Genomic DNA, 10,683 nt, shown 5'->3' with positions numbered 1-10,683 from the left:
GAAAAGCTGACCATCAAATTTTGACCTTTCATATTGAAAATTAAATATTTGCAAAAATATTTTGTCAACACTTGGTTACATTTTGTTAGAATGTTTTGCAATAAGTTTTCAAAAATGTTTTCTGAAAGTTATTAAAATGTTTCATGTCCATTTTATAACTCGGCATTTAACGTGTTCTGTCAAGCGTTTTGCGCTGTGTTTCATCTCAAATCAAGAATCGTGAGTTACTAGACAGAAGTTACAACAGTAAAGTTCGGAAATAACTGGAACTTACTTTTCGTAAAATACTACGTACCAGGACTTGGACACGTAGATCTAGCAAAATGCGTTACACTCGAAAGAATAACCATTAATTTAGAAAATACATAAGATGTCAAAATAAAAAGTCGTTTACAAAATATTCAAATGTCAAACAAGATGAGACGCATTTTTATAATTCTAAAGAGTAAATGGAAAATGACATATTTTAAGGTATTGTAGGATAATTTATGAGGTTTTATACGAATGGCAAAAAACAGTATTGTATATCTATTTCAAAATCAAATTCACTGTAATTCAGATTGATGGGAGTTCAAAATAGAATGCCTTGAAAATGTTGAACTGTAAACTCCGTAATTAAGATAGATCGTCATATTACTTAAGTTGGTATTTGAATAGAGCTATTCAAAGGTTTTCATACTTGTACATTCTTGGATGAATTAATATATCAAACAGTGGAATTGAAACATGTTGTTTGCAATTATTTTCCGATAATGTTATTATGTGAACCTAGTCTGATAAGTAATGACGCAGTCTTGTGCAAGGAAATGCCATCTGTTGGCTTGTTGAAAACAGGTGATCCGTTCACACAAAAATCATGCACACCTTAGATTTAGGGAGGGTGAAAGGTGTTTTTTTATTTCGTCCATTAGTTAGAGTGAAAATATAAATAACTTTCTTAAATTGCCCGATTGAATATTCAATTAAAAAGATTGAATTTTCAATCTAGCCGTCTCGAATTTATGGACAAATCGTTTTCGACTGTGTATTCAGTCGGGTGATTTGCATTTTTCATACATTTTGTTTTCAATGAAAAGGAGCGATTCTCAATCTTTAACAATCTTTTAGCGATTCAAGTTAGGGGCAAATCTTTTTCGATTGAATTTTCAGTAGAAAGGATTGATTTTCATTGTTTTTCAATCTTTTGCCATCCCAAATTAGGGACAAGTCCTTTCCAGTTGAAAAAAAAAGGATTGAAAATGTTCACTCTAAAACAGTTTGAAATCTCATTCCAAACATATGCAACACATGTCATTTGGCATGAGTAACACTATAGATAGTGAAATCAGTCTACAAAGAGAGTTAAAGTGAAAACAAACAAAAAACATTTCAATCTATTTTTCAATCTATTTAGATTGATTCATATCATCAATCGTTAAAAGATTGACTTATTTCAATTGGCCAATTTAAAGAGAGAACACAAAGAACGACACTCAACTGCCAACTAAAGGTATTTTGGAAAAAACATAAACAAATCGCAGCATATGGCATGATTTTAATATATTCAAAAGAATGACTTTAGTAGTATCGGAGTCATGGTAAGGACTGCAATGAAGAGTACAGATCTAACTCGATCATTAAAACTTTGCATGCATTGTGCACCAGTACAAGATACAGCATGGCGGATTGGACAAATTGAACTGCGCCGGAGCCCCAGAAACAGGAAAATTAACATTACTACCAGCGTTGTTCACATATGTCACAAATAATACAAATTGAACATTATGAAGTACATTGTCCTTTTGATCAAATCCACGTTGAATTAATTAGCATGAAATATAAATGTAGGCGTTAAAAGCATTCATTTCATTCACAGCATTCGTTTTATGTATTTATTTATTTTAAAACATTCATTTGTGTGAGCATGAGGAGGTGATTTGTTGTGTAGGAAGAGCAGGAAATAATACTACTACTACTAGTATACTCGTCAGAAAAATACAGCACTAATTATTTTGAATTGAAATTATTGTCCTGTTTTGCCCAATAGAACACCGTGATATCAACCCTAATCTTTTAGTTGCATAAAAGTCTAATTTTAATATTTAGCCAATTTAAGGGTCAAAATAAGAGCCAAAAACCATGCTTTTTTTATTATTATTTTTGCTGTACAGACGTGTACACAGTCTGCTATCGGTCTATATAGCACAGAATTGAATACTGATGGGTGGCCCAACTCCATTTTTTTTTACAAAAATGAGTTTGACCCAGCATTTTATTGCCAGCAGATGAACCAAAATCCACTCTCTAAAGCTCTCTAAATAGTCGTCCATGTACATTTAATCATGGTTTTTATGGAAGAAATATTGGGTTAAAGAGGAATTTTGTTGATCCGTGAAATCTGCTTTTCACTACAATAAACTTTCTTGATAACATATTATAATGGATAATAATCAAATTTCTGTGGCTATTTATAACAAATATGTTCACGGAACTTGCACTTGCAGGAAGAAGGGACCAACTCCAGCTCGTATTAAGACCTGTACCGTTGCCATGGAAACATCATATATAATTTCGAATGTATGTAATATTGTATGTTCCTGTATTAAAGGTCCTCTGAAGATGAAAACATTCTGCCTATAAAACTTTTCCAAATATTAAGTTTTTCCCGGAAGTTTTTCCTCAATATCTCAAAAACAGTTTTGATGGAGTTGGGCCCTTCTTCCACTCAGGTATTCAATTAGTTAATTTCAATTCTGTGGTCTATATTTTACAACGAATTATTAACATTATTAACGTGTAACGTGGAGTTGGGGACTTAGTTGGAAGAACAATGACAAACAATTTAAGATCATTTTCATTGAAATCGGACTTTTGACCCTGTGGTAAAAAAACGGACCCCCTCTAATTTTGACCTTTCTGCTTACGGTACGTCGCAGATTGGTGAAATTTTGCTGAATCGCTATGATCAGAGGAATACGTTGGCGTGGTTTTTGATAAAATCTGAGCAATTTTGAAATTTGACCCCTGTTGTATGCAATTTGACCCCTGTTGACCTTTAGGGACATTTTTTGATTTTATTAAAATAGCTTATCGTTTTCTACGCATTTGTTTAGTACATTGTGGTTTTAACATAAAATATTAAGATTAAGAGTAAAATCTTGGCATACTATTATACTCAATGGATAAGCATGGATATTAACTGCATGGTTTTGTTCCTCTTGCCAAAAAAAATTTCAAATATCAGCATTTGGCTTTTGTTGCCAGTTAGGTCCAACTATAAAGGTTAGGATTAGGGTGTGTTTCATTTGGTAAAACAGGATAACATTTTCTAATTCCAAAATAAGTGCTGTATTTTTGTCATATTTTTTAGATTAAATAATATTATATTTGGTCAAATGAAGCAAAACTTGCTTGAATTTTCACCTAACTGGGAATAACGAACGATTTATTTTACATGATTAAAGCATACTGGATTAAACAACAAATTAAACTGCGCGGAACCTTAGAAGCAGGAATGTTTACATTACTACCAGCGTTGTTCATCACGTATGTCACAAATCTACTAATTTTTGAACTTCATGCATGGAGTTCAATTTTTATGGCCATTTCGTACGTACACATCAATATGTCATTTATTTGTCCATGTGACGATGCGTGTGGTCAAATTCATCTAATTAATAATAGAAAATATTATTTTGGACACTTTATAGCATTCATGCTCATTGGGCTCATTTTGTATGAGCCCAATGGGATTTGTTATACAGGAAATGTAGAACAGTACTCGCCAGCACAGCACTAAAATTTTCAGATTCTAGGCATAAAAGTCAACTTTTAATATTTGACCATTCATTTGGGGAAATTGCCGAAAACTAGGGCGTTTTGTATGCTAGGACAATCAAGCGCAATTAATAAAACTTGTACAAAGACTATTAATTTCAGTCTATATAATTATCCTAAATGTTGGCAAAAGGTAAAATTGAGTTATATTTTAGCTTATATTCAAGATCCTGAAAGCTTAAGGCGTGTAGCTGCTTGTGTCCAGTCTGTGAATATGATAATAAGAAAACGTGCAAAATAATTTTTGCATTTTGTGTCAGGTTTGTTGCTGTTCTGTTATTTTGTAATAATACATTATTCAATGCGTTTCAGTTCGCGAACAGCTGGTGACGAAAATAAAACAATGATGTCTATAAGTGACAAATGGTGTGAACCGCTATAATTATAAAAAAAACAGCTTGGCTGTCACTTTTTCGTGTTTTCTAGCTTTTTTTTAAATTGTTCTTATAACTCAATTCCAGTTGACAGTATCTGAGGAAACCAAGTTTGGAATCCGGTATATACAAAGTATTCGGGTGTGGCACTAGACTTCTCCGTAGTCCACTTGCCAATTGTGCACTACTCTGGCTATTACATTTAAGCTTAAAACTCTGATTTAATTAATGAGTGCACAATTGATAGATTTTCACAACTGATCTTTTCAGTCACCGTACGCCCTCTGTTTGTTAGCTTCCCAAAGGTTTTTCGGATAATAAACTGGCAGATTCTAAAATTTGAATTGTTCAGTATTGAAGTGTCATTATAATTATGCCATTATGATATGTTGCATTCAATAATATAAGCCTACGTAGGGCCTATACTTTACTTTTACTGTCACAAATATAATTATACAGCCTAAACTTTTTCATAACCATTTTATTCTAGTATTTTGATGTAGGCCTACTAAATATCAGTATAATTTCGAGTTCAACTGAATGCGTTCATCAAAAATCGACTATGGCATAGTCTAGTGTGGCACTCATATTCAGAGAAAATACTCCCTTGTACATGTTGTACAAGCTGTATCAAAATGTTTGGTACCCCGGTTTTGATATTGATTGAAAGGCCCGTCTTTACGAAATGTAACATTGAAATCTGAATGGATCCTCTTGATATGGCGACAAATGGCCGTTTTTGTACTCTTAATAACCATGATAACGTTTATGAGATGGATCTAATGTTGTATTTTGATGTAACTGTCTTGTCCATAATCACTGCAAAACTGATGGGTACCATCATTTTGATACAGCATGTAGTGTGGTTTACTTAGACACAAATAAGACAATGAGTATTCTTCAATTGTAAGGACTAAGCAGTATTCAGACTTTTTATTGTACGTAAAATATTGTATGCAACATATCTACGTTGTTTAATCTATTGCCATTCTATTTCCAGTAATGTTTAAGTTTTAACGAATGTTTGATGACGTAAAATCGATAATATATTTCTACTAGATATTACATGTAACATATTATCGATTTTTCGTCATCAAACATTCGTTAGAACTTAAACATTACTGGAAATAGAATGACAATAGATTGAATAACGTAGATATGTTGCATACACTATTGTACGTGTAATACTCGGAGTCTGTGGAGCGCTTAAAATATCTACTCAGATGAATTTTCTAAGTAAGAATTAATGCATCCTCGTGTTCAGTGATTTAAGTGTTGATTGACAATATGTTTTAAAGTCTATTTGGCTTTTCTAAGTGTCTGATAAAAATAGAATGCCACCAAAAATAAATAAAGCAACAACAAAATTTGGATGAGGTCAATAATAACAGTTACCAGTACAGTAGTACATAAATAATAAGGCAAAAAAGGAGTGTATAACTTACGAGCTGCCACACACGTTCGTTTTGTGGTGTACGTTTATCACGGAGAAATTTAGTTTTCTTTTGTAAAACTATCGGTCACAGGGCGCGGCCAAAATCACCTTCCACCCAAATTCATACGAATATGCAACAATAATACACTGTTTGATTAAGTTAACAATATCTTAGTCTTTAATTAAAAGTAAAAAATGTGATTGATACATTATCAATAAATGCACATACTGTACATACAATCACACTTTTAAATAATCACCACTTAAGGGATCTAAAATGAGCGTTTATTGCGTTTCGACAGTATTTTTTGTGGGACATGAGAGCACCTCGGACCTATCAAATTGCATTCTGAATACGAAGCATGTCTTTCTGATATCAAATAATTTTCATTTTTGAAAATCACAATATAATACAAATTTTATGACAAATTATAATAATTTGATATTTTTCAAATTTTTGATATATAACAGTCCTCGAAGTAAATTATATAAATCTAATTATATATTCTTAAAGTGTATGTAGCAGGGAGGAAAAGCCGTTGAAAATTTTGACCTTTCATATTGAAGATATGGATTTTTTTCCCAAAAGACCTAATTTTTTTTGGTGTTTTGGGGAAAAAATCCATATCTTCAATACGAAAGGTCAAAATTTTCAATTGATCGTCGGCTTTTCATCCCACCTACATACACTTTAAGTATAAATCATCAGATTTATAAAGTTTACTTCAAGTACTGTTAAATATCAAAAATATCAATTTTTAATGATTTGCCATAAAATGTGTATTAAATTGCGAATTTCAAAAATCAAAATTATTTGATATCAGAATGACATTCTTCGTATTCAGAATGCAATTCGATATGTCTGATGTGCTCTGATGTCCCAAAATAAATACTGTCCAAACGTTCATACCACAGCCCTTAAAGCCATATTATAACATTTAAGGACGCCGTCACTATTTTTCAAAATTCTGTTTTACACGATTGTTATGTACTTTGGTAAACTAATATACCCTGCAAAAATCAAGACTTTATGTACTGTAGTTTTGTCAAAATTCGAGATTTTGAATACAACGCAGGAACCATTGTGATGGAAATATTAGTCGAACGCGTACACGATGTACATAACACAGTACGTGCTGTGGCATGCGGGCAGTCGTAACATATCAAAAGAACCGACACGGCTCATGTTCGAATGAGTGGCTCACATATTGGCGACATATGCGCTGGTATTAAATAGCGATTTTCTTTGTCATGTTTGTATTGCCTCCTCTGTTTGGGCCCAAATTAAAAGAGGACATATTATCTGAATCTGATAGTGAAAACTAATATTTTAAAAAAAAAAAAACACAATTCTATTTCTTATGGAAATGTTATCATATGGCTTTAACCAGCAGTCTTCTTCTTGTTGATCATAGAGTTCTGTTGCAATGTTTTGGACAGCTTACGTATATCCACTGTACACTACATAAATATCCTTTGCGTGTAAAATACTCGCACAGAAATGGTGCTGCTTTTACCAAACACTCGAATTCTCGCACAGATGACACTTTCTCAAGTTATGATGCTTCTTTCACCAATCACTCTCTTTCTCCAGGAAACAGGCTTCTGCACTGATCCACTTTATTGACAGATGTGGTTTTTTTATAAACCCGACTCCAGCAAGTTGACAGAAAAATATTAATCCTTTTGTGATGCGCAGCACATTCTTATACTCAAAATCTCCTTCGTTGCTGTTTTAATAGCACATTATTGGCTATGCAAACTGGTTCAAATGTACCTCTTTTGAAGCACAGCGACGACCAACACACAGAGAGCCGGTACAATTTCTCTTTCATACTAAAAAACCCCACTCTATTAGGGGCTGTGTAATAATTATGAGCCCTGATGAAAAAAGGATCAAAATATGACTTTTTTTTTTCAATTTTGACCAAAATTTTGGATATTTATATGTAGTGTTAAAACTGAGGTACAAAACACAACACCAAAAATTCTGATCATCTACCTTTAAGGAATCGGATATTAACGTTTGCACAGTATTTTTTTTCCGCAAAAAGACCTAAAAATTTGGGGTCTTTTGGGGGGAAAAGTGTATATCTTCAATACGAAAGGCCAACATTTTCAAATGGACAGCTTTTCCTCACAGGTACATACACATCAAGCACGTATCATTAGATTTATAAAGTTTACTGTGCTCTCATGTCCCATAAAAAATACTGTGCAAACATTACTATCCGATCCATTAACTTCTTTGAACCATTATTGAAAATAATTGTGAATCCCTAAGGCTGAGTTCACATAGGAGTATACTGTATTTGCTATACGCTCATTCGATCAGGCCGAGTTCACATAGTATACTATGTGAACACAGCCTGATGGAATGAGCTATAGCGAATACCGTATACTACTATACTCCTATGTGAAATCGGCCTAATGACAACAACACTGAAGTAAAGAACACTTTTATTATGTTTTCAACATGTGGCTTTTATTTTTCACAAGCAAATTTTACATTTCTCTTTTTCTCTCCCAGTACACCATATTTAATTTTTGTACTTTGGCCACAAAGATATCAATTGCCTCGAGTGATTTAACCGTTTATATGGTTCAATAATCTTGTTTATAAATAGCAGTTTGGTCAGAGTATAATTTTATTTATGGCCATGTGTCGTTAACTCACCACCCAGAAAAAGCTTGTGGTGTCTTTTGTATTTTTGCATCACTTGGTAATTAATGTTGTATAACTTTGGAACAACATAAGCTACACCTATGAACATGTGCTTATTTTAAAGCCACAATGTGTGATTTGCTCCAAAGAGACACCCTCAATTTTTAACTAAATTAAACCAATCACCCTCTTTCTCCAGGAAACAAGCTTCTGCACTGATCCACTTTATTGACAGATGTTTTTTTTTATAAACCCGACTCCAGCAAGTTGACAGAAAAATATGAATCCTTTTGTGATGAGCAGCACATTCTTATACTCAAAATCTCCTTCGTTGTTGTTTTAATAGCACATTATTGGCTATGCAAACTGGTTCAAATGTACATCTTTTGAAGCACAGCGACGACCAACACACAGAGAGCCGGTACAAATTCTCTTTCATACTAAAAAACCCCACTCTATTAGGGGCTGTGTAATAATTATGAGCCCTGATGAAAAAAGGATCAAAATATGACTTTTTTTTTCCAATTTTGACCAAAATTTTGGATATTTATATGTAGTTTTAAAACTGAGGTACAAAACACAACACCAAAAATTCTGATCATCTACCTTTAAGGAATCGGATATTAACGTTTGCACAGTATTTTATATCAACAAAAAGACCTAAAAATTTGGGGTCTTTTGGGGGAAAAAGTGTATATCTTCAATACGAAAGGCCAAAATTTTCAAATGGACAGCTTTTCCTCACAGGTACATACACATCCAAGCACGTATCATTAGATTTATAAAGTTTACTGTGCTCTCATGTCCCATAAAAAATACTGTGCAAACATTACTATCCGATCCATTAACTTCTTTGAACCATTATTGAAAATAATTGTGAATCCCTAAGGCTGAGTTCACATAGGAGTATACTGTATTTGCTATACGCTCATTCCATCAGGCTGAGTTCACATAGTATACTATGTGAACTCAGCCTGATGGAATGAGCTATATAATACCGTATACTACTATACTCCTATGTGAACTCGGCCTAATGACAACAACACTGAAGTAAAGAACACTTTTATTATGTTTTCAACATGTGGCTTTTATTTTTCACAAGCAAATTTTACATTTCTCTTTTTCTCTCCCAGTACACCATATTTAATTTTTGTACTTTGGCCACAAAGATATCAATTGCCTCGAGTGATTTAACCGTTTATATGGTTCAATAATCTTGTTTATAAATAGCAGTTTGGTCAGAGTATAATTTTATTTATGGCCATGTGTCGTTAACTCACCACCCAGGAAAAGCTTTGGTGGTGTCTTTTGTATTTTTGCATCACTTGGTAATTAATGTTGTATAACTTTGGAACAACATAAGCTACACCTATGAACATGTGCTCATTTTAAAGCCACAATGTGTGATTTGCTCCAAAGAGACACCCTCAATTTTTAACTAAATTATACTTGCATTGTAATGCCCAATGGGGTACTAAAATACCATGTGGGATATTGACTTTGGGAAAAAATATCTGAAATTGGCAACTTCTGTAGATTAAATTCAGACTTCCGCTCTCCCCATGGTTCATTTACAATTGGGTAAATGAAGCACAAACTACAGCCATACCTGTACATGTATATTGTAGCCAGTTTTGAAAAGAGTAGGGTTCCCAACCTGTCATGGTGTTCAAATGGACCCCAATGGAAATAAGCTTCAATAGAGGTTTCTTGGGTTATCTAGGGTTGTCAAAACCTGAACCAATCAAATCAAATTTAAAAAAAAGACTAAGCCTGAAGTACTTTAATTACAGTAAAATACAATGATGTTATTTGCCGAGTAAATGTCATCAATGTATGTTATTTGGTTGAGATATTACCCATTATATCCCGATCAAGGGTGGTGGTGGAGCAGAAGTGCACCCTATGTAAATTTGCCAGATTTATTTTAAATATGTGCTAATCCTGTGCATATAAGTATACAATTTCTTAAAGGAAATTTCATGGAGAGCTCAAATCTGATAAGAAATCAAAGGCAGGGGTAGAGTTAAAATATATGGCAAGAATGAAAGAAAGTAAAATTTCAATTTGCTGATGACATTTTCAATTTTGACAACTTAACACTAACCCCTACACTTTTTCAAATGACATATTTAATCATCATGGCATTTCCTTTTAGAAAATGTATAGGCCTACTTTTCATATGGTAGGGTGAATATTTATGAGTGGACTTCAAGCTTGGAAGGCATAAATAAGCTTTTATAAAGGTGCAGTGCAAGATGCAAAAGGTGGGCAGCAAGTTCAAAACCCATGGCCATATAGTATGTGCAGTAATCTTTTAATAATTAAATGTAGTAAATATCCAGACCAGAGTAGTAATATTTCAACACCAACGAAATTTTAAACAAAATCAT

Source organism: Amphiura filiformis, chromosome 3, assembly GCF_039555335.1.
Source record: "Amphiura filiformis chromosome 3, Afil_fr2py, whole genome shotgun sequence".
Classification (NCBI taxonomy): Eukaryota; Metazoa; Echinodermata; class Ophiuroidea; order Amphilepidida; family Amphiuridae; genus Amphiura; species Amphiura filiformis.
The sequence above is the reverse complement of the archived record's forward strand: the minus strand, read 5'-3'. Positions refer to the sequence as shown.